The 23,081-nt window shown below is 46.0% G+C and overlaps 1 protein-coding gene and 1 pseudogene across 1 annotated transcript in view; one reads left to right on the top strand and one right to left on the bottom strand.

The window, feature by feature from the left end:
* Window positions 1-23,081, bottom strand: part of LOC127051008 (NACHT, LRR and PYD domains-containing protein 3-like) — a 572,024-nt gene that overhangs the window by 309,018 nt on the left and 239,925 nt on the right. The gene's annotated exons all lie outside the window — the stretch shown is intronic.
* The window catches only part of LOC127051019 (NACHT, LRR and PYD domains-containing protein 3-like), a 111,416-nt pseudogene that overhangs the window by 3,720 nt on the left and 84,615 nt on the right, over window positions 1-23,081 (top strand).

Below are 23,081 nucleotides of genomic sequence, written 5' to 3'. Positions count from 1 at the left end.
CTCTGCTGAAATGAATGGTGAATGTCCTGTTTCTGCTTCTCAGTAGGGACAGGAGTTTCTGGGGACTGCAAACGAAAACAACAAATGTGATAAATTCTTATTGTAACAGAAACCAAAATGAGAACACAAAGCCCCAAATGGTGCAGGGTGTCAAGAAAGGAGTCAGCTCTGGGGGCTTTGCACCCAAAGAGGAGCAAATCTTTCAGGGAATAAAGGAGTTTACCCTGGAAAGACAATGGCAGTAAAGTATTTCACAGGGGTGTATCAGCAATGCCTCCTCTCCCCCTCCATTTGTCAAGCAACAACTCCTGCATAATTGTAAACGTGACTTGTAAAGCTGTTTCATGCTCTTTTTTTAAGCTCATGAAATTCCTGGACCATGAAGATCCACTTCTGCTCAATTTATTTTTGTTAAAAACCCTGTTTTCATGATTTGTAATTTAAAATAATGATTCTGCTCCCCACCCGCTACTGATATCACTAATAGTTGCATATCTAGCAGATGCAGAGAATGTTCCCCATTCTCTATCGCACTCTGTACTTTATACGTTTTTTGTTTGTCTTGGTTAAAGCTTCTCCACTACTTTGAATCTGTGTATTTTATTTTCTTCCAATACAGGGTGTGTGGGAGGGGAAAAGAGATGAAAACATCTATGGAGTTTGTGATGTCACTAGTCGCAGAAAACACTTGTGCAAACTGCTGAGGCCAAAGGGTGCGTCCAAAAGGCAAGCTTCTAGGAGGAATAAAAAACAGACAAAGATTTGTGTGTGTGTGTCACGGTCATAAACAGATAGTTAAGGATTAATGCCTCTTTTACCTGTAAAGGGTTAAGAAGTTCACCTAGCCTCACTGACCCCTGACCAGAGGAACCAATGAGGGGACAAGATGTTTCAAAAGGAAGAAGAGATGTTTCTTTTGTTTAGAGTCAGTTTCAGTTTTGACCAGAGTGGGAAAGCTCCAGAAATCAGCCTCTTATCAAGTAGTGAGTATTAGTGAAGGGAATAAATAGGTTTATATTTATTTGCTTTGTAACTTGTCTTGGGCATTAAGGAATAATCAAATTGGGTAATTTTTGTGCAACTAAGTTTTTGCCCAAGGGAACATCCTCTGTGTTTTGAATCTGTTGTCTATGAGATCAGCTTGTATGCTACCTCCCAGAGTGTTTTATTTTACCTTTCTTTTCTTTAATGAAAAGCCTTTTTTTTAACCTGATTGATTTTTCCTTGTTTTTAGATTCAAGGGGATTGGATCTGGATTCACCAGGGATTGGTGGAGGAAAGGGGGGTGAGGGGAATGAGTAACTCTTCCTTGTTTTAAGATCCAAGGGGTTTGGATTGGTGTTCACCAGTGAATAGGTGGGAGGAGTCTCTCAAGGCTACTCAGGGAGGGAAAGGTTTTTGGGAGGAAGACGGAGTTTCCCAAATGACTCAAACTATTTGGGTGGTGGCAGATCTAAGCTGGTAATTCAGTTTAGGGGTTCACATGCAGGTCCCCACATCTGTACTCTAAAGTCCAGAGTGGGTGAAACCTATGACAGTCACACATGCAATTAGTACTAGTAAGTCTGAAAAAAAATATGAGGGCTGCTATAGAAATTGAGAGAGCTCTGAAGATCATCATTAACTGGAGACGTGTTACTTTTCCTTTACTGCAGAAATAAACTCAGCAAAACATTTCCTGGTCCTCTTTCTACACTCTCTAGTCATCTGTGTTTGAGCATTGAGAAGACTGAGAGAACAAATCAAATGAGGGTTACCAGCTGTTGTTTCCAATAGCGCCTGGCTAATGGTAAATACATCATTCTCTGGGGATAAGCTACTTCTAATCTGAACATGTTACAGTTTATACATTCAGGTTGTGGGACCTGCCAGAATGGGCCCTAATCAGTATATCAGAAGTTACCATTGCTATCCTTCACCTTGCTGCTCTGATATCCAAAACCCTCTTGAGAACATACAAAGGTAACAGTGAGTCTCAGTACACAAGTCCTCATACTCCAGGACTGTGATGTACAGTTTCCAGACTGCATTGGGTTGTTTTCTGAAATATTTTAAATTAGGGGGATCCCATCTCTGTGTTCTGAAAGCCATATCAATGATAAATATTATTATAGCATCTTTCATCCTAGATCCTCAACAGCCTTTGCATACATTAACTAATCTGCACAACTCCCCTGTGAGCTAGAGCTGTATGATTATCCTCACTTTACAAAGGGAGAAACTGAGGCACGGAGAGAGATGAAGTTCAGTGAGTCCTGTGTGAGGCAAAGCACTGAAGAGTTGCAAGCCCCAATATTGAGCTGCTTTTTTTTTACATGGGAAATATTGTGATTATTCCATATTAATTATTAATAGAAATTTACTTGGTATTTTAGTTTTATTTCCTGATACCTACGGATGGGAAACCGAAGCAGCAGAAATCTCACTGCTCATATGAGAAGTGATCTGCTCATACGAACCCTCGACAACCTTTCTCAGGAAGAGTTCAAAAGATTTAAAGACAAACTATCACACTCTGACTTTGAGGGGAAAGGTAACATCCCTCGAGGTCGCCTGGAGAATGCCGACAGGATAGACACAAAGAACCTCCTGATCCAATTCTATGGTGAAATTGCTGCGGTAGAAGTAACCACAGATGTTTTCACTCAGATCAACCTCAGAGATGCTGCTGCTAAACTCAGAGAAGAGAGAGAGAAAGGTAAGAAACTAAGTTACTGTAAAACCTGGGAGTCTGCCCCCGGGCAGGAGCAAAAGGAGAAAAAGGCTGATGGCAGAAATGACAAGTTCTAAATCCCAGCAGGAAGCCAGGGGGATGCAAAGCAGAGATGCCAAGAGCGGACCAGATTCTCTGACCTGCTCCAATCCCTTTTCACCATTCAGCAGACACAAGCGGAGCAGAGTCAGCCTGTAACTCACCATCTGAAGATATCCTCAGTGTGGGCGAGTCCCCTGTGGTTGCAGAGCCAACATAGCAGTGCAGAATGTCACAGACAGAGAATGGTGGGGAGGAGAAGTAACTGGAGTTCATGCCCAGCCACAGCACCATTCTTTGGGGACATGCCTAGACTGTGCTAGGGCTTGGATGCAGAATCAAGGATCTGTAACTAGAAGCTGATCACAGCAGAGAGGCTGGCTCTGTATGTTTCCCCAAACAGCTGACTGGTCCCATGAGACCTTTCTGGGGTTCCAGGCAGGAACTTTATCTCCAAGGCTGTTTTTAATTAAAGAAACACATTCAGTGCAATACAAACTGCCAACACTTTTTTATCTCTATTTTTGAGATGGAAGGAGAGGTTATTTTATTCTCCTGAGTTAAGTAGCCAGTAATCCTGGAGAACTGCAGTTCCTAAGGCCATGGACTCCATCCAGAAATAGTAGGATTGTGTTAGCCATACAACATTCCAGGATAATGTGGTGTTAAGAGCACAATAATGGGCTTGATTCTAAATTGCTTTATACTTTGTATCGTCATTAATCTCTGTGTAAAATGAGCACTCGGTGGATGTCCAATGCTACGTTCAGTAGAAGCTGAGTGGAGATTTCTAATATTGTAGCTTTTTGCAGCCCCTTTTGCACTCACTGGGCTCAATCCTCAGCTGTGCAAGAGCAGCACCAGGTGCAGCTGATGGCAGAAAGGCGAAGGTGATTTTTACAATAGCCCATTCTGGCAGCAGAACCATAAGGATCCATTCAGGCAGCTGGCAAGGCACACATGCTTTCCCCAGACATGCCCCCAACACAGCTCCTACGCTGATCTCCACAAGGTGCAGTGGGTACTGCTGGTTACATAGGCCTTCCCTGTCCCTATCCTCAAGGATTCCCCCACACAGTGGAAATCCCCAGGAGGCTGCTTACAATGGCTGTATGACCCTCCTGCATCATCAGAGGCACAAATGGGCCATATCAAGGCTGATGATGTGTTGCAATTTGCACAGGTGCAAATGGCTACCCAAGGTGCAGGGCAGTGGAGAATCAGACTCGCTGTTTTCAGTTCTATAAAAATATTATTTGGGGATTAAATTCCTCATGCTGTGTGACAGCCCAAAAGTAAGTTTTGGGAAGTATCATAATACATTCATCCTCTTGAGCTGCTTACCTGGGGGAGTGGAGGGGAGAAGGGGTGAAATATCCGTTTAAAAAAATTCTGTCCTGCTTTATTATATATAAAGAAGACTTGAGCGTTTAAAGTATCTTTTTGTTCAACTCAAGCTTCTGATATATGGTTGTGAGAAGAGATATCTTCAAAATATTAATGCTCTGGATGACAGGATGGGATGCACCCTCAGCAAGTTCGCAGATGACACTAAGCTGAGGGAAGAGGTAGATACGCTGGAGGGTAGAGATAGGGTCTAGAGTGACCTAGATAAATTGGAGGATTGGGCCAAAAGAAATCTCATGAAGTTCAAGAAAGACAAGTGCAGAGTCCTCCATTTAGGACAGAAGAATCCCATGAACCACTACAGACTGGGGACCAACTGGCTAAGCAGCAGTTCTTCAGAAAAAGACCTTGGGATTACAGTGGAGGAGAAGTTGGATAGATTATTCCTTCACTCTCACACTTCCCCTGTCCTTTTCGCATGAACAGAGAGCAACAATACCTGAAGTCCAAAGGTGAAAACAATTTGATGTTTATTGGGGTGAATTTTCAGCAAGCTTAAATCCAAGTTCCTTTTTCCTTATTTTCAAATCCCAATTTACTTCCTGTTTGCCCCTAATTTATAGAGTAATATTCTTAGCTCTACCTTAACTAATCATTCTACTAAAATTTACCTAACCAATCCTAACATATTGTAACATGATTAGCTAACCAATTATATCCCACCACCTAAATTAGTTTACACCCAGCAAAATTAATTATACAACAGACAGAAACAATTACAGAACCAGACAGAGACCATGCAAATAAACATACAAAACAATACAGAAGTGAGGATTTCACAACTACATTTATAAAGACATAAGGATTTTATAACTACATCTATATAGACATAAGGGCTTTCCAGCTGTGTCTATTGATAAGTGAGTTCTTACCATACAGAAAACTATCAAACTAAATTTCCTTTTACATGTTCTGGGCTCTTCCTTTTCTCTGGAGGTGATAGATCGGATCACCTTCCTAACAGCCCCAGATTGCCTTATTTCAATATGACTAAACAGAGCCTCAGACTGTCACAGTGAGAGAAGGCCCTTACACAGATAGACAATGATTTTAATTCTTTCTTTTATACCTTTATAACTAGCCAAGTGATAAGAATAAACCTAAATTCTTAAAGTATAGGCCTTTGCAGACAGGCCTGAATATCTATATCCTAACACTCCACCCTTTTTTTTTTTTTCTTACAACTGCTTAATGTGATGACAGTTCAATTTACCCCATTTGCCCCCCCCCACCTATTTCCTAGTGGCTCCCAATGTGCTCCCCCTTCCCTCATTGCACCCATAGGGTTCAAGGGGACCACCTTATTTGCATTTCCTTCCCATGGTATTATAGTAACAATTACACAAGAACTCTCCCCACAGGTGGGGGATGTTATTTTCCATGTAGATGGGTATGTTTTTGCAATTGTGGATAAATATGGGCTAGCCTTACGATTTAATACTGAAGGCCATTGATCTGACCAAGTATTTTTCATAATGTTTATTAACATTATTAACTGAGCACTTTGAATACCCACACACACTTCTCCCCATATTAATCTTCTGAAGCCATTCCCTACCCATGTTACCAGGTCCCCTGCCCAATGAGTTAACTGCTAGTTTACCTCGACTGCTGTTCTCCACCCTGTGGCAACTGCCGATAGTTGCTGTGCCATTAATTCATTAATTTGTTGTTGAAATTTTACATTTTGGCTTACTAGTTGTTTGGTTACCCACTTGTTCCCCAGATTTTATGTACTCAGCATATTGTTTCCCACTGCCCACAGTTCTGATGATGATTCCAGGTGTGTCCCTTTACCCACCAACTGAATTGTTGTTTTAATTGTTTTATGTACATACTACAATTAGGATGAATTTGGTCCACCCACCATTCCTTGGGGCGTACCACCCATGTAATAGAGTGAAAGGACACGTTAAAAAGTGCTGATAGCACCTGCTCCCACACATTTGCTCGTTGGGGAATATTTTTGGCTCCAGGCTATGTCCACTTTAAATTTGGATTTTTTCAGCTTGGCATCCACATCACCTGTAGGGTTACCTTCTGTAAAACAGTTAACTTATTATACACTCAGCATCCCAAAGGGAATTTTATGCCCAATGCAATATGTACATAACAATCACACCTTTGGGGATTATCTTTTATGGAAGTACCATTGTGGTTACATATGGTAACATTACACCCTAAATGTGGGGCCCTATTTTTTTCAGAGGGTTTATTTGCTTCAGGAGACCAGAGGGTTATATTTTTTGGACTCTCTGTAACAAACCACATAGCTGGGTGACTGTGTTTTCCACTATCATTAATTATTGCAGCACCAGTGAATACCATGCAATATTTCCTGATACATTTGATATTTTTCATCTGATTGGGATTCCCCCATCTAATCCATAAACCATGTACCAACACTGCCAAATTTCTGTTGGAGTATTAGTGGCACATTTTTTTATGGGGAGATTTTTATAGTTTTTATTAGCTTTATTGCCACAGGTTGAATGTGTAACTGTCCTTGTGTTTCCTCCTTTTGACACTTTACATTGTGGGATCTGAATACAATTTGTAAAAGTGACAATTGTGATTAGCACTAGTAATTGTTCCATTCAGGGCCAGGGAATTTTTATTTTTTTTCCTTTTTTTGAATTAACCTGTAATACTCACATAACAAAATTTACATGTCCCCTTTCCCAGTTCCATTTTTATACATTTTTATTTGCATTCAGTGAGCCCACTCCTGTCCTCCATTCTTTTTACCCAATAATAGCAGACTGGACCCTAACTGGTCAAGGACAAAATAGGAGCCCTTCTATTTAGGAGATGGGAATGGATGGTGTTGACCTGGAATTTTGTACGTCACTAGATTTCCCACCATGGGTAAATCACTCTCCCCGGGCAGGTCATACCACGCTTTGACTTTTGCTGTTCCTTGCTCGTCTCAGCAGGCCACTGCCTGCTGTACCTGTTTTACATGGTCGATTAGAGTTAAAATCCATTCTTTTAAGCCGTGTGTAGTGACTTCCCCAGGTAAGAAGATTTTCTCACCGTTTCATGGGCCTTTCCATGAGAGCCTCATATGGAAGTCCTGTGCCCTTATCTCGGGCCCTTATTCTCATTAAGACAAAGGGCAGTAACTGTGACCAGTTTTTTCTCCTGTTTCCACTCCCTTTCTTAGCTCACTTTTAATGGTGCTTTTTATGGGTTCCACCTGCCCCGCAGCCTGTGGGTAATAAGCAATATGGTACAATTGTGTGATTCCAGTGAGGGCTGATAGCTCCCCTAACAGATCTGATGAGAAGGCAGTTTCTTGGTCTGAGGCAGTTTCTTGGTCTGAGTCAATTATCTTTGGGACCCCACAGTGAGTGAATAACTCATTTACCAGTATTTCAGCAGTTACCGGGGCAGTTTGATACTTTGTGGAGAAAGCTTCCACCCACCTGCTGAAAGCATCCACTACCATCAACATGAACTATTTCTTCCTGTGATCTGGTGGTAGGGGTCCTGTGTAGTCAATTTGTATCCTTTCCCAAGGTCCCCTGGGGGCTTGTTTTATTAATTTTCCCATTAGCACCTTGTGAGGTGGGTTGTGCCTGGCACAATCTAAACAACATTCCAAATGTGATTTTAAATTAGCTGCCATTTTTGGCCACCAGCACAACCTTTTTAAAGTTCCCAGTGCCGCCTCAAACCCGGGATATCCCCCTGCCAAGCTTCCATGCACCCAGCTTAAGAAAGCCGTCCGGCTTCCCAGGGGGCACAGCATTTCTGGTCCCGCAGCTGTTAAGAGACACCAAATTCCTTTCATTAGTTCTACCTTTGGCACATGCCTGTTTCCAAGTTTTATGATGCCTGCCAGTTCTGGGTCAGATTCTTGCAACTCTCGAATTTGCCCTCCCCAATCTATATCCACCCCACTTCTTGTTATCACTGCTACAGGTAGACTTTTTTTGGCTTTCAGAGCCATGGGGGTGCCTGCTTGGCCTTTGCATCAGCCAGATTATTTCCTTTGCTTGGGGGTCCTGTATTTTTGTATGCCTTTACCTTTACCACTTTGATTCATGTAAAATGGTGACTGAGGTCCTCCACTTGCTTCTACCAGTTAGCATACTTGATTGTGGAGCCATTTGTTGCCCTGAAATGATTATCTGCCCACCATCTCAGCATTAATGTGGCCCTACGAAATACATAATCTGAATCTACCACCACACAACATTCTGGCTCAAATTTGGGATCCACTTCATTTAAAGCTCTTAGCAAGGCTGCCAGTTCTGCCTCCAGAGCTGACCTTGCTTCTAGTGAGGAACCAAAAGTGCAGTCTCATTTCCTCTGATTTCCACAACAGCTAAATCTGCAGTTTTCTGTCCTCCCTGATACCTACAACTTCCATCTAAAAACCATACGAGTGTCCCCTCCTTTACCTGATTGGGGTTAGCCGCCCAAAACACCTGATGATGGGTTTTATCTGGGCTGGCTTCACATTGGTGTGGGGTGCCAGGCAGATGTAATCCAGCTACCCAGATTATGGGTTCCTTTAACACTTCTGCTTTAATGTTTTCTGCCTGTAGACCCAGCAACCATTTGGCAATCTGCTGCCCACTCACTTGTCCCTGTAAAATAGTTTGCATGTTTAACAGCTGCAGGGGATCATGATGAGATTGGACTATTAGTTTCTGCATCCCTGTGAAGTATTTGAATTTCCCTACCTCCCGGTAGGTGCACAACAGCTCCTTTTCACTCCATTTATACTTTAGTTTTACAGCACTCAAAAGTCGAGAGGCAAAGGCCACAGGTCGGTCCTTTGCTCCACACTCCTGTGTTAATGCACAACCAGTGGTAGTGTCAGATACCAAAGGGTACATATAAAAGAATTTTTCCCCATCTGGGGAGGCCAGCACTGGAGCACTGGCCAGGTTTTCTTTTAGTACTGTCACTGCTTCAGTACACTTTTCTGACCATTCCCAAGCTGAGGATCGGGTTAGGTCAAATAGAGGCTGGGATATTTCTGCATAATTGGCCATAAAATCTCTGCAAAATCCAGTTAGACCCAGAAAACTTCGCAAGCTTTTAACATCCATAGGGAGTGGCAGGGACTGGATCAGTTGCACTCATCCCTTATTGATTTCCCTTCCCATCTGGACACTTTCACTTCTAAGTAGGTCACTTTTGTTTGTCCCATCTGAGCCTTTTTCCCATTGACATTCAACCCTGCTCTTGCCAACATTTGCAGGACCTGCTTGGTTAGTTCCCTGTCTTCCTCCTCTGTCTGTGACATTAGCAGCAGGTCATTTACATATTGTACACACCTTGCTAAATCCACCCCCTTCACAGCCTGTCTCATGTATCTGTGAAAAATTGCAGGGGAGTCCTGATATCCCTGGGGTAGTGTTAGGTAATAAAGCAAGTCCTCACTCACCTCTCCAGCACCCGAGTTCGTGCGGAGTTGGTATGGGGCACACAATTCTGTCAGAGACCAGACACCAATGCGTTGATCAACGGGCTCACACTATCCTTAGCTCTAAAAAGCTTTAGATTAAGTGTGGCCCCTTTATTAGGGGTGAGCATCAATATTTATACACAGAAGTAAACAAAGTGATTAACAAAAGATAATGGTCATGCATAATCAATCAAGATTTTACAGGAAAAGCAAGTTTAACAAGTAAATGCATAGAGATAAAGGCTAATGGCTACTTAATAAAGGGGGTGTCATGAGTAGTTTGCAGGTCAGTGCTTTGTTCGATAAAGGGTTCAGAAAGGATTATGCAGAGACGGCCAGTCTGGGTGTGTTTTGGCTCCCCAAAGTTCACCAAAAGTTTAGACCCAACATTCCTCCATTTGTAGCTTTGAGATAACTATTAATCAAAAAGCTACACCCTATTTCAAGATCTCAAGGGCCGCCTGGCAATTTCAGCCTGGGCCAATTCGAAGAGAGTAAGGCTTTTAGCTGAAGTGGGAAAAGAATAAATTGACTTACATGAGTTTATGAGGGAGGGGACACACTGAATACAGCAACACAGTATTATAAGGACTACTATGGCCCCAACAACACCCACCAAGAGGTTTTTAACCCACCCAAGTCCGGGCAGCCAATTCCATAAGGCTCCCCACCAATCATAAGGTGGCTGGCCAGAGGAGTAGTTTTTAGCCATTTCCCTTAGGTGTTTGGTACGTTGAAAAGTGTCAGAGTAGGTGTCATTTACAAAAACACAGCATTCTTCATAAGCAGAAAATAAACTAAAAAAGCATAAAAAAAAACATACAGTTGTCAGAATAAAGGGTCCTCTCATTTTTTTTTCGAGTCAATTTAAGTCTAATGTCTGAGAGAGGTAAGCTGGTCCACTGGTCGAAGGCAGTGTCCTCAGTGGTGACAAGAGCTGCTGGTCCGTCACTGTGGTCCACTACGGCTGGCTTGACGTGGGAGTGGTGGATCCAAGATTTGTGTCCTTCCAGGAACACTGCAGTCTGGGTTGTTAAAAGAACCTGGTGGGGTCCAGTAAACCTTGGCTGGAGGGTGTCGTCACGAACGAACTTTTTGGCCCAGACGAAGTCCCCTGGTTGGAACGGGTGGATTTGTTCCTCCAGCGGCACGGTCTGGGAAAACTGCGAGGCTTTCCAAAGGGTACGAAGGCGAGCCTGTAGGGAGAGAAACTGACACGCGGTCATATGATCCCCTCCCAATAATGAAACATCAGCACGTGGTAGCGCCCCGCCTTTGAAAGGGGGGTGTCCATAGAGCAGTTCAAAGGGGGATAATCCCAATGCGCGGGTTGGGCGAGTACGAAGGTGAAACAGGACCAAGGGAAGTACCTGAGGCCACTTTAATCCTGTTTCCTGACAGTATTTAGCCAATGTAAACTTAAGTTCCCTATTCATACGCTCAACTTTCCCGCTAGACTGGGGGTGGTAGGGTGTATGAAAGGAGTGTGAAATGCCCAGTCCTTGTTCTAAACGGCCAAGGACATGACCAGTAAAGTGAGGTCCGCGATCTGAGTCGAGCACAAGAGGGATGCCAAAACGGGGTACAATGTCTCTAAGGAGAATCTTCGCCACTGTGGCGGCAGCAGTACAATTAGCAGTAGGAAAAGCTTCGACCCAGGAAGTCAGAGGGCAAACCAAAACAAGGAGGTGCTTTTTCCCAAAAGCCTTTGGCATATCTGCAAAGTCAATTTGAAGATGTTGAAATGGAGCAGCAGGCGGAGGTCTTCCACCCTTAATTTTGTTAAGAGGCGGAGCAGGTCCATTACGCTGACATGTGCTGCATGCTTTCACTATTGATAGGCAATAGGGTTGAATGCCTGGAGCATACCAAAAGCGAGCGATAGTGTCCACGAGGGCGTGCGTGCCGTAGTGACCCCCTTTATCATGGTGCCAGCGAACTGCCATGGGGTATGTGGAGCGAGGGAGGCAGGCTCGGCCATCTGGCATAAGCCAGGTCCCTTTGACCAGAGTGGCCCCGAGGCTTTCCCACGATTGTAGTTCAGCAGCGGGTACTGGTACGGGGTGCGGTGGAGTAAAGGAGGAGGTTGCAATAGCCAATGTGGGCATGGCTAAAGGTAAGGTGGCAGCCTTCTTGGCGGAGGCGTCAGCCAGGGCATTCCCACGGGTAACGGGGCTACTATCTTTAGTATGGGCCCGGCAGTGAACTATAGCCAGGACAGAGGGTTTTTGGAGGGCGTCCAAAAGCTTGTGGATGAGGGGGAGGTGCTGAATGGGTTTACCGGCAGCTGTCTGGAAACCTCGAAACTTCCAGAGGTGGATATGACAATGCACAACTCCAAAAGCATATTTGCTATCAGTAAAAATGGTAACGGTCTTACCAGCGGCCAACTGGCAAGCTCGGGCCAGGGCATAGAGTTCAGCGGCTTGGGCTCCCCAGTTGCCTGGCAGTGAGGCGGCCTCTTGAATGTCCCATTCAGAGGTGACAGCATAACCAGTGAAACGCTTGCCATCAACATAGAAGGAGCTTCCGTCCGAGAAGAGGATGCAATCGGGGTTGTCCAGTGGCACGTCAAACAGGTTGTCTCTTATCTGTAAGATGCTGTAAACTACTTCCACACAGTCGTGCTGATCCTGGAGGACTGGCAGGTCAGGAAGCAAGGTAGCTGGATTAAGGGGTCCACACCTTTCAAAAATTAGGTTAGTGTCTTCTAAGAGTTCGGCCTCTAGCTGTTGCTGACGATGGGCCGAAAAGACTTGGGTTGTGCCCCTACGCAGAAGGGCTGACAAGGCATGAGAGGTCCAAACCGTGGTAAAATGACCCAGGGTTAGGCTCTTTGCCTTTGTGATCAGCAGGGCAGCTGCTGCCAGAGTCCGGGTGCAGGATGGGGTTCCCTGAGCGACAGGGTCGATTTGCTGAGAGTAAAAAGCAAGCGGGAAATGGTGGGGCCCGCTCAGCTGGGTAAGGACACCACTAGCAATTCCGCCCCTCTCGTGGACAAAAAGGTGAAAGGGTTTGCTGTAATTGGGGGGGCGGAGAGACATGGAGGAGGCCACACTGTCCTTGAGTAACTGAAAGGCTTGAATAGTGTCCGGGGACCACTGCAAAGGGTCAGGAGCAAGGTTAGCAGTGAGTCGGTGGAGCGGTTTGCTTAACTCCCCGCAGGACGGCAACCAGGGGCGACAGAAGCCAATTAATCCTAAGAAACCTCGAAGTTGTTTCTTGGTGTTCGGTAGAGGGCAGTTTTGAATAGTCTTTATGCGGGCTGGGTCCATCTGTCTTCCCTCTGGGGTTAACAGGAAGCCCAGATATCGGACCTTCTGTGAGACCCACTGAATCTTTTTAGGGTCTACCTTGTGGCCTCTGGTGTGTAGGTATAATAAAAGTGCCTTACCATCGATGCGGAGGGCAGCTTCTTCGCGATTACCTAATAGGATGTCATCTACGTATAGGACCAATGTGGATCCCTGCGGACTGGTGAAACCTTCCAAGTCGTGGCGGAGGCACTGGCTGAAAATCGTGGGGCTGTCTCTGTAGCCTTGAGGAAGTCGTTGCCAGACATAACTTTGTCCCTCCCAGGTGAAACCAAAGAGATACTGAGAGTCTGGGTGCACAGGAATGCTGAAAAAAAGCTGATTTTAAGTCAATAACAGTGAACCACTCAGCATCCCAGGGGATTTGGCTGATGATAGTAGCTGGGTCAGGAACTACTGCATGAAGAGGGACCACATACTGATTAACAACTCGTAGATCCTGTACAAAGCGTCAATGAACAGGGTCTCCGTCCTTTTTAGGAGGCTTTTTGACAGGCAGTATAGGGGTGTTACAGGGAGTGCGCTGAGGGCGGACTAGCTTTTGTGCAATGAATCCCTCGATAATGGGGCGGATGCCCTCCCGGGCTTCCAGCGACAGGGGGTATTGAGGGACTGACGGGGGGGTTAAGGAAGGCTTCACCTGAATCCTTACGGGCTCTGCCGAAAGGAGCAGGCCAACATCAGTGTCAGAAATTCCCCAGAGGGTTGAAGGCAAGTCAGTGAGGTCAGGGGAGAGAGAGGGGGGTGTTTCCCAATTACCCTGAGTAGGGGCCGAATCTCCTAACACTGTCATCAATAATCCTACCCCTTCAGGAGTGCAGGTTAAAGTAGCCTCAAGCTTACAGAGTAAATCCCGGCCCATCAAAGGGATCGGACAAGCTGGGGAAAAAAGAAAACGGTGAGGAAAACATTTATCAGCATAAATAACATTCAAAGGCAAAGTGAGTCCCAGAGACTGTGGGTTGCCCTCCACCCCAGTCGCAGTTTTAACCTCAGAGGATAGCCAGGGAGAGGGGGCATGATTTAAAAGAGAGAAAGTAGCCCCAGTATCAATGAGGAAAGAGACAGGCAGTCTCTGGACTGAAAGGGTTAAACGAGGCTCTTTGCTGGGAGGGGAGAAAGTGAGAAAGGAGCCAGCTAAAGACATTAAGGAAATAAGACCATCACATTGTATGTCTTCGCCCCCGGGGTACCGTCATTGAGGAGGCTGAGTTTGCTGCGGCTGCTGCTGTTTCCCGTAGTTGATCCAGGCCTGGGGAATGGGCTGAGCTGGTGGTGCACCTGTAAAGGCATCTCTCTAACTATACTTTTATTACTCGCAAGAGATTTGACGGGGACATCCTCTGGGCTATCCTCGGGGGGGGGCATGCACCCTGCTGTATCTGTTTGGACATTAGCCTAGTAACTACTCCTCCCGAGGTTTGCCCCTCCATTTCCTCCTCATCCTTCTGCAGAAATTCCAATTTGGGATTCTGCAGATTCCCCTCTGCTACATGGAGAGAGTCCCCCTGCGGAGGAATAGGGGCAGGTGCAGAGGGGACCAGCTGACGAGTCAAAACACGCCGTGGTCTACACCCTTCATCGAAATAACCTGGAGGGGGTTCACTCTCGGGAGAGTACCTGACTGCCATAATTTTTAAAGATTTCCACAGCTCTGCTGCTGTGTCCCAACAAAACCAGTAACATAACTGTCCCGGATGGTCTTTTTCGATCTGGCTCTTTACTCCTCTTAAGGCAGCCTGTTCGAAAGAGCCATACGAAGGCCACCTCATCTCCGGGTCGGCCAATACCGCGGTATACCCAGTCCAATTCCTTACACATAGTGTGTACAACTTCTTCCTAGACATTCCTGTCTGTACTGGGAGTTTCCCTTTGTTCCATAACTTATTTACAATCCCCAACGGACTCTCAAGAGGCACGCTAGTCCCTTGACCCATGGTGTCTGACAGGAGCCCTCCAACTGGCGTTTACCCTGCTGTCCAATACACGACCCCTCAATATTGAATTGGCTGGGAGAAATCTCCTGTGGCGCCTTGCCAATTCATATATGAGTGGTCTGACCACTGGACAGAGGTACCGCACCAGAAGGAATCCCGGACGAGCCCCCAAATTGTTAGGTAATAAAGCAAGTCCTCACTCACCTCTCCAGCACCCGAGTTCGTGCGGAGTTGGTATGGGGCACACAATTCTGTCAGAGACCAGACACCAATGCGTTGATCAACGGGCTCACACTATCCTTAGCTCTAAAAAGCTTTAGATTAAGTGTGGCCCCTTTATTAGGGGTGAGCATCAATATTTATACACAGAAGTAAACAAAGTGATTAACAAAAGATAATGGTCATGCATAATCAATCAAGATTTTACAGGAAAAGCAAGTTTAACAAGTAAATGCATAGAGATAAAGGCTAATGGCTACTTAATAAAGGGGGTGTCATGAGTAGTTTGCAGGTCAGTGCTTTGTTCGATAAAGGGTTCAGAAAGGATTATGCAGAGACGGCCAGTCTGGGTGTGTTTTGGCTCCCTAAAGTTCACCAAAAGTTTAGACCCAACAGTAGGACTGTCCAGCAGAATTGTCTGCCCTCCTATGTGAATGCAGTTTTATACTGACATGAAGTAGCCAGTGGCAGAGACCAAAATCCATTCGCTATGTTCAAAACAGTGAAAATTCGGAACTGGGGTCCAGTGCAGGCTACCATTTCAGGGTACGCTGCCACTACTGAGGCTGGTGAATTAGCCAGAGCATTTAGTGTCCTGTAATTCACAGTGAGGCACCAGGTGCTATTTAGCTTTCTTACTGGCCACACAGCAGCATTGCAAGGGGATGCAACCGCTCTAATCAGTCCCCTTTGATCCAATTCCCCAACAGTTGCCCCCACCTCTGCCAATGCCTCCCGAGGAATAGGATATTGTTTCTGTGGGAGAGGGTCCCCTCCTTCTAGCAGTACCTCCATCCTGCCCCTACCACAGTCCAGGTTATCCGTAGCCCACACCGGGTCACCCAGAGGATTCAGGAGGCCTGGGGCAAAGCAATTTTGGGGGCCCCTTCCATAAAAAAAATTGTAATACTATACAATACTATATTCTCATGGGGGCCCTGCGGGCCTGGCGCAAATTGCCCCACTTGCTTCGCACCCACGGGTGGCCCTGGGAAAAATAAACCTTCTGCATCTCGGCACAACCCAGTTTTGAGAAAACTTCTTTACAAGGTATCACTGGTTCACAGCATCAGTTAGTGCTAAAAGGCACTAATGCTCATTAAAAGGGTTGGCCAAATATTTTCCGTCAACTTTTTCTGGATAGAAAACTAGGGGGGGGGGTTAAAAAGTAGAAAAAAATCATGGACAGCGTCTGCTTTCCTTTAAAATTTGTTGTGGTTTTTTTAATTGAAAAGCTGAAATTAGTCTGCCAAACCTGAATATGGTTTTGGGTTTCAGAAGTGTGTGGCCAAATATTTGCTGCTTGCTGTGTCTGATTGTTTAAAGAAACAATAAAAAAAATTCTGCTTAAAAAAAATCTAAATTTTTTGAACCACCTCAGCTTGTGACCAAATGCCTGAGCCCATCCAGTCAGAGATTTTTCCAGGTTTCTGATACTCTGCTGGCTTTCTTGACCCATATCTGTCTCCTTAACTTTGGGTTAATTTAGGTTAGAACATAAGAACAGCCATACTGGGTCAAACCAAAGGTCCATCCAGCCCAGTCTACCGACAATGGCCAATGCCAAGTGCCCCAGAGGGAGTGAACCTAACAGGTAATGATCAAGTGATCTTTCTCCTGCCATCCATCAATCACCACCCTCTGACAAACAGAGGCTAGGGACACCATCCTTTACCTATCCTGGCTAATAGTCATTAATGGACTTAACCTCCATGAATTCATCTGTTTCTCAGAGACTGGCTCCAGGAGGTCCCTCACAAACTGGAGATGGTTACTGTGGGTTTGTCTTTAGTATAGCTTATGTACATACTCCACGAACTGAGCATTTGAGCTTGTTCCAGAATCTAGGATGAGCCTATGTTGTGAAAACTGAAATGCTCAAAATAGCACATGCATGTGAATGGACAAAGGGTGCTAAAATTAAATTAAACCAGGGGTTCTCAAACTGGGGGTCAGGACCCCTCGGGGGTCATGAGGTTATTACTGGGGGTCACGAGCTGTCAGCCTCCACCTCAAATGCTTTGCCTCCAGCATTTATAGTAGTGTTAAATATATAAAAAGTATTTTTAATTTATAAGGGGGGAGGGTCGCACTCAGAGGTTTGCTATGTGAAAGGGGTCACCAGGACAAAAGTTTGAGAACCATTGAATTAACCCCTCTGAAGCCTCAGAGAATGCAGGGGATGGGGGCAGGGGGTCTCCCTTGATAGGATCGAGAAGGAAGTAGGTGATGTAGGATATTGCTCTTCTCCTGTGATCCCTCCCCCAGTGGCTAATTTTACATGAAGCTACCCTTCCCTGACATGAATCTCCCTATGGCACTGAAATTAAATATAGACTATAATTTGGTATTTGAGAAGTGAAAGGGATGGTAGCCCTAATGGAAAAGCTAACAACCTGGCTCTTCTGCAAGCCTCAAACAGCTGAATGAGCTTTAGGGTAGGGAAGGCTGTGCCTCCCAAACAGTGCCCTGTATCTGACCACCCACCCACTTCCTGCTCCCCTGACTGTACGCCCCCCTCAGAATCCCCGACTCATCCTGCTCCTTGCCCCCTCACCGTCACCACCCTGGGACCCCACCCCTGCTCCCTTGTCCCCCTGACTGCCCCAACCCCTATCCGTCCCCCCCCCGCTGAGTCCTGACAGACCCTCAGAATGCCCACGATCCAACCACCCCATTCCCTGTCCCCCCCCCCAACCTCTTCCCCCTCCCTGTCCCTGGGACTCCCTGCCCCTTATCCAACTCCCCCAGCCCCAGCCCCGGCCTCTTACCCCCAGCTCCCTCTTCAACTGGAGCCTCAGCATGTCGTATCCAGAAGCTTCCCTGAACAGTGGTGCCCCGTGGCTCTGGTGGGGCCTGAGCTCCCAGCCCCTCCCTCTCACCACGCGGCGCTGAGTGGGGCGGAGCTCAGGGACCCCGCTGGAGCCACGCTGCACGTCTGTGCAGGGAAGCTCCTGGGTGCGCTGAGGCTCCAGAAGAGGGGCAGAGGCGGGGTCGGACCAGGTTGGGAGCCTCACCCGTTCTCTTGGGGGCCCCTGCAGAGCCTGGGGTCTGGGACACATTGCCCCCTTGCCCCCCACTCTGGGCGGCCCTGGGCCCACACAAGGATGTGTTCCCACCCAGCCAGGGGTAGTGGGAGGGCATGCGCTGTTTTAATGGTCATAGTGGCTATCCTCACAGGAATGGTATAGCCATGACCATCCTGCGTCTGCCCCAGTAAACACACCCAATTGGCTAAGTCCAGTACAAGTCCCAGCTTGTGTAAATTTCCTGCCCCCAACAGATTAAGCATATCATTACAACCCCACATAATCTCCCCCTCCCCGCAGATTCCTTTGATCTGTCCCCGCCTCAGAGTTAACTGTATCTCCCCTCCCATTGCCCCTACAATTGTTACATTTCCTTCTGAGGGCCTCCTCTACCCCCATATATTCTAGCACTAGAAAAGGTTCAGAAAAGGGCAACTAAAATGATAAGGGCTTTGGAGATGGTCCCATATTAGGAAAGATTAAAGAGGCTAGGCCTCTTCAGCTTGGAAAAGAGGAGACTAAGGGGGGATATGATAGAGGTATATAAAATCATGAGTGATGTGGAGAAAGTGGATAAGGAAAAGTTATTTACTTATTCCCATAATACAAGAACTAGGGGTCACCAAATGAAATTAATAGGTAACAGGTTTAAAACAAATAAGAGGAAGTTCTTCTTCACACAGCGCACAGTCAACTTGTGGAACTCCTTACCTGAGGAGGTTGTGAAGGCTGGGACTATAACAATGTTTAAAAAGGAACTGGATAAACTCATGGTGGCTAAGTCCATAAATGGCTATTAGCCAAGAAGGGTAAAGAATGGTGTCCCTAGCCTCTGTTCATCAGATGATGGAAATGGATGGCAGGAGAGAGATCACTTGATCATTGCCTGTTAGGTTCACTCCCTCTGGGGCACCTGGCATTGGCCACTGTCGGTAGACAGATACTGGGGTAGATGGATCTTTGGTCTGACCCAGTACGGCCGTTCTTATGTTCTTATTTGGTTAAACTGATGGCTGCTCCAGTGTCTATCAAAAAATCCCTCATGGGACTTCCTTCGATTGCCCCCTGGAGCATGGGGTGACCAGATGTATCTCATCCTAAACTGAGAACATGGACAGGATGCCTCCCAGGGCACCCCTGAGTCATAGCACCCACCTCTGCCCTCCCACTGGTTCATGGAGGGGGTGGGGGTCCTGGCACAGAAGACATTTCTGTCTCGAAGCAAAATTGTGTGTCTGGCATTTCAGGCAGTCCCAGTCCCCTGGCCTCCGGGGCCACGTTCCCCCTGATCTGGTGAGATCCTGGGTAGTCAGTTTAGCCTGCAGTCTCTGGATCTATTGCTCTATTGCTGCCTGCTTGTCCCTGACTACCCCGCCCCCCAAAGCCACAACTTTGCCCTCTACCTCCTCCCCTACAGGCTCACCCACCCTTTTCCATCTTGTACTAATCCCCTTCAGTAATAACAAGGACCAGCTCTCCCCCATGATGCATCTGCCTCTTTACATCTGCCTGTTCCAGAAACTGGGGTAGCTGACTGGGAGCAAGTTCAGGGTGCTGCAACCTAAAATGCCCCACAAACTGAGGATCTCTCAGCTCCAACCATTTCTCCAGCAATTCCACACCCCTACCATGCTCCACACCCCCACCAGGTCCTGGTGCCCCAGTCTGGGGTATCACCTATGGACCGTCCAGAGGATCCACCCAGCACCATGCCCATGCCTGTATGTGATTAAGTGCATCTCGCCCTGTTTCCCCAGGGATTCACTTCATCTTATTCATCCCCACAGTACAAGAGTACACATCAAATAACTATTTTGCCTCCTGTCCAGGAATTAGAAATGGGTGTACCACTCCTGCCACATCGATTACTAAGGTACCCTGTCCCAAAAGACTACACCATATGATCACCTGGTCCTCATGAGTTAGACCCTCCATCTCCCTGCCCACCTCCACTAGCCACAGCAGAAACTGATCCCAGTCCTCCTGGGGTACCTTTCCCAAATGGCCCAGTACTGTCTTCCGGTCCTTCAGGGACAAGGGGTGGATTTCTGCCTGTTTTACTACTTGTGGGGCATGATCCCCCCCACGCTGCAACTGGGGCTACTATTCCTGTCTCCTATAATTTCTCCCGGGTAGCCTCTCTCGCAGGGGCTGTAACTACGGATCACCGGCTTACAATGTTCACTGGCAGTGGTGGGTACAATGTCTTTTTCAGGATAGGGTGGTGGGGGTGTCCCTTTCAGCTCCATTAGTGGGGCGGATGGTCTGGGGTCCCCAAGTCCATTGCTCCCATGTTTACGCTGATAAAATTCCTCCTCTAAATCTCCTACTTTCCCCAACAGTTCTCTCCAGATTGCCTTAGAAGACTCCTCTGTCCATGCAGTATCCCGTGCCTTCAAATCTGCTACCTCTACTGCTAACACAGATTTTTCTGGTAAAATCCGTTGCTGATCCACAATCCCCTCCAAATCCTTAATGTGTTGGAGGAGATCAGCTTCCCTTTTTACCCAGTATGCCATCCCAGCACACAAACCTTATAATACCATTCCCTTTTTCCTACATTCCTTTCCCTTGGGGTTTGTCAAAACCTCCCCCATCTCCTTCTCAATCTCATCCCAGGTGGATCCCTGCACCTGGTATGGGCCCTGATTCTTCCTTATCTATTTGTTCAAAAAATCCGTTACCTCAGCTTGCCAGAACCCGGAACTACCACCACGAGAGTTCGCCATACCCCGTCCAAGCAGCCACGCGGACTGTTGGGGAGGGGGACTTACAGGCTGCCACTCACCTATCCGATTCGATGTATCTGAGTCACTGGCACCAAGATGTTAGAGAGCTTATTCCTTCACTCTCACACTTTCCTGGTCCTTTTCGCATGAACAGAGAGCAACAATACCCGAAGTCCAAAGGTGCAAACAATTTGATGTTTATTGGGGTGAACTTCCAGCAAGCTTAAATCCAAGTTCCTTTTTCCTTATTTTCAAATCCCAACTTCCTGTTTGCCCCTAATTTATATAGTAATATTCTCAGCTATACCTTAACTAATCATTCTACTAAAATTTACCTAATCAATCCTAACATATTGTAACATGATTAGCTAACCAATTATATCCCACCACCTTAATTAGTTTACACTCAGCAAAATTAATTATACAATAGACAGAAACAATTATGGAACCAGACAGAGACCATGCAAATAAACATACAAAACAATACAGAAGTGAGGATTTCACAATTACATCTATACAGACGTAAGGGTTTTACAACTACATCTATATAGACATAAGGACTTTCCAGCTGTGTCTATTGATAAATTGAGTTGTTACCAGACAGAAAACTATCAAACTAAATTTTGTTTTACAGGTTCTAGGCTCTTCCCTTTCTCTGGAGGTGACAGATCGGATCACCTTCCTAACAGCCTCAGATTACCTTATTTCAATATAACTAAACAGGGCCTCAGACTGTCACAGTGAGAGAAGGCCCTTACAGATAGACAATGATTTTAATTCTTTCTTTTATATCTTTATAACTAGCTAAGTAATAAAAATAGACCTAAATTTTTACGGTATAGGCCTTTGCAGACAGACTTGAATATCTGTATCCTAACAAGCAGTGTGCCCTTGTTGCTAAGAAAGCCAATGGCATAATGGGCTGTATTAGTAGAAGAATTGCCATCAGATGAAGGGAAGAGATTATTCCCCTCTCTTCGGCACTGATGAGGCCACACCTGGAGTACTGCATCCAGTTTTGGTCCCCCCACTACAGAAAGAATGTGGAGAAATTGGAGAGAGTCCAGCGGAGGGCAACAAAAATGATTAGAGGGCTGGGGCACATGACTTACAGGGAGAGGCTGAGGGAACTGGGGTTATTTAGTTGCAGAAGAAAGAGTGGAGGGCGGGATTTGATAGCAGCCTTCAACTACCTGAGGGGGAGTTCCAAAGAGGATGGAGCTAGGGTGTTCTCAGTGGTGGCAGATGACAGAACAAAAAGCAATGGTCTCAAGTTGCAGTGGGGAAGGTCTAGGTTGGATATTAGGAAATACTATTTCACCAGGAGGATGGTGAAGCACTGGAATGGTTACCTAAGGAGGTGGTGAAATCTCCATCCTTAGATGTTTTTAAGGTCTAGCTTGACAAAGCCCTGGCTGGGATGATTTTGTTGGTAGTGGTGCTGCATTGAGCAGGGGATTGGACTAGATGATCTCCTGAGGTCTCTTCCAACCCTAATATTCTATTCTAAAACATCTACCCCTTTAATTATAGGACTGAAAAAGCTTCCACACCACTTATCTGGGCTTGCAGTGAGATCCTTGCCAAAATTGGGGATGACTAAATGCAGCTGTACTGAAATTTCTTCTTTTTTTTTAAACAAGGAAAACACCACTTAATTAACATTTTTTGTTTTGTTCTTTGGTAGTTTGCTTCCAACCCTACAGGTTGATTTTTATAATAATACCCAGCTCTAATATAGGACTTTTCATTTGCAGATCTCAGTGATCATATATCAAAAAGAAAGATTCTATGGGTATGTCCACATAGAAATGTAAGCCTAGAGTTAGTGGATCTTGAGTCAGCTAACCCATGTCAGGGAACCCTGGGTTTGAGCATCTACACTGTATTTTCACCCTAGGTTAAGGATTTTCTGATCTGTGCTTGAACCTAGGGTTCTAGCCTCCACACTGTAGTGCACAGTCCTGAATCAAAGTAACCGTATCTCAGAATGCCTGGTGCCCCTCCCCCTATCCCAGTGTCAAGACTCTAGCCTTACGAATACAGTGTATTATGGGAAAAATCTAATGCCCACCCTGTTTCCTATCTGGGAGGGTGCTATTGATGGGATTCAGCTGCCCATAAGGAGCACAACTGCATAATTAGCACCTTTGGTGGCTGTCTCAGTAGAATGACTGCAGTTTGTAAAGGCTTTATACTGAACTACCATCTGACCTGAGAGTTGGGCTGTGCACCTCTAGGCTGAGTCACAGTGGTAGGAAAATGCCTA

Source organism: Gopherus flavomarginatus, chromosome 5 (genome assembly GCF_025201925.1).
Source record: "Gopherus flavomarginatus isolate rGopFla2 chromosome 5, rGopFla2.mat.asm, whole genome shotgun sequence".
Classification (NCBI taxonomy): domain Eukaryota; kingdom Metazoa; phylum Chordata; order Testudines; family Testudinidae; genus Gopherus; species Gopherus flavomarginatus.
Note: the sequence above shows the minus strand (reverse complement) of the source record. Positions and strands in the feature narration are given on the sequence as shown.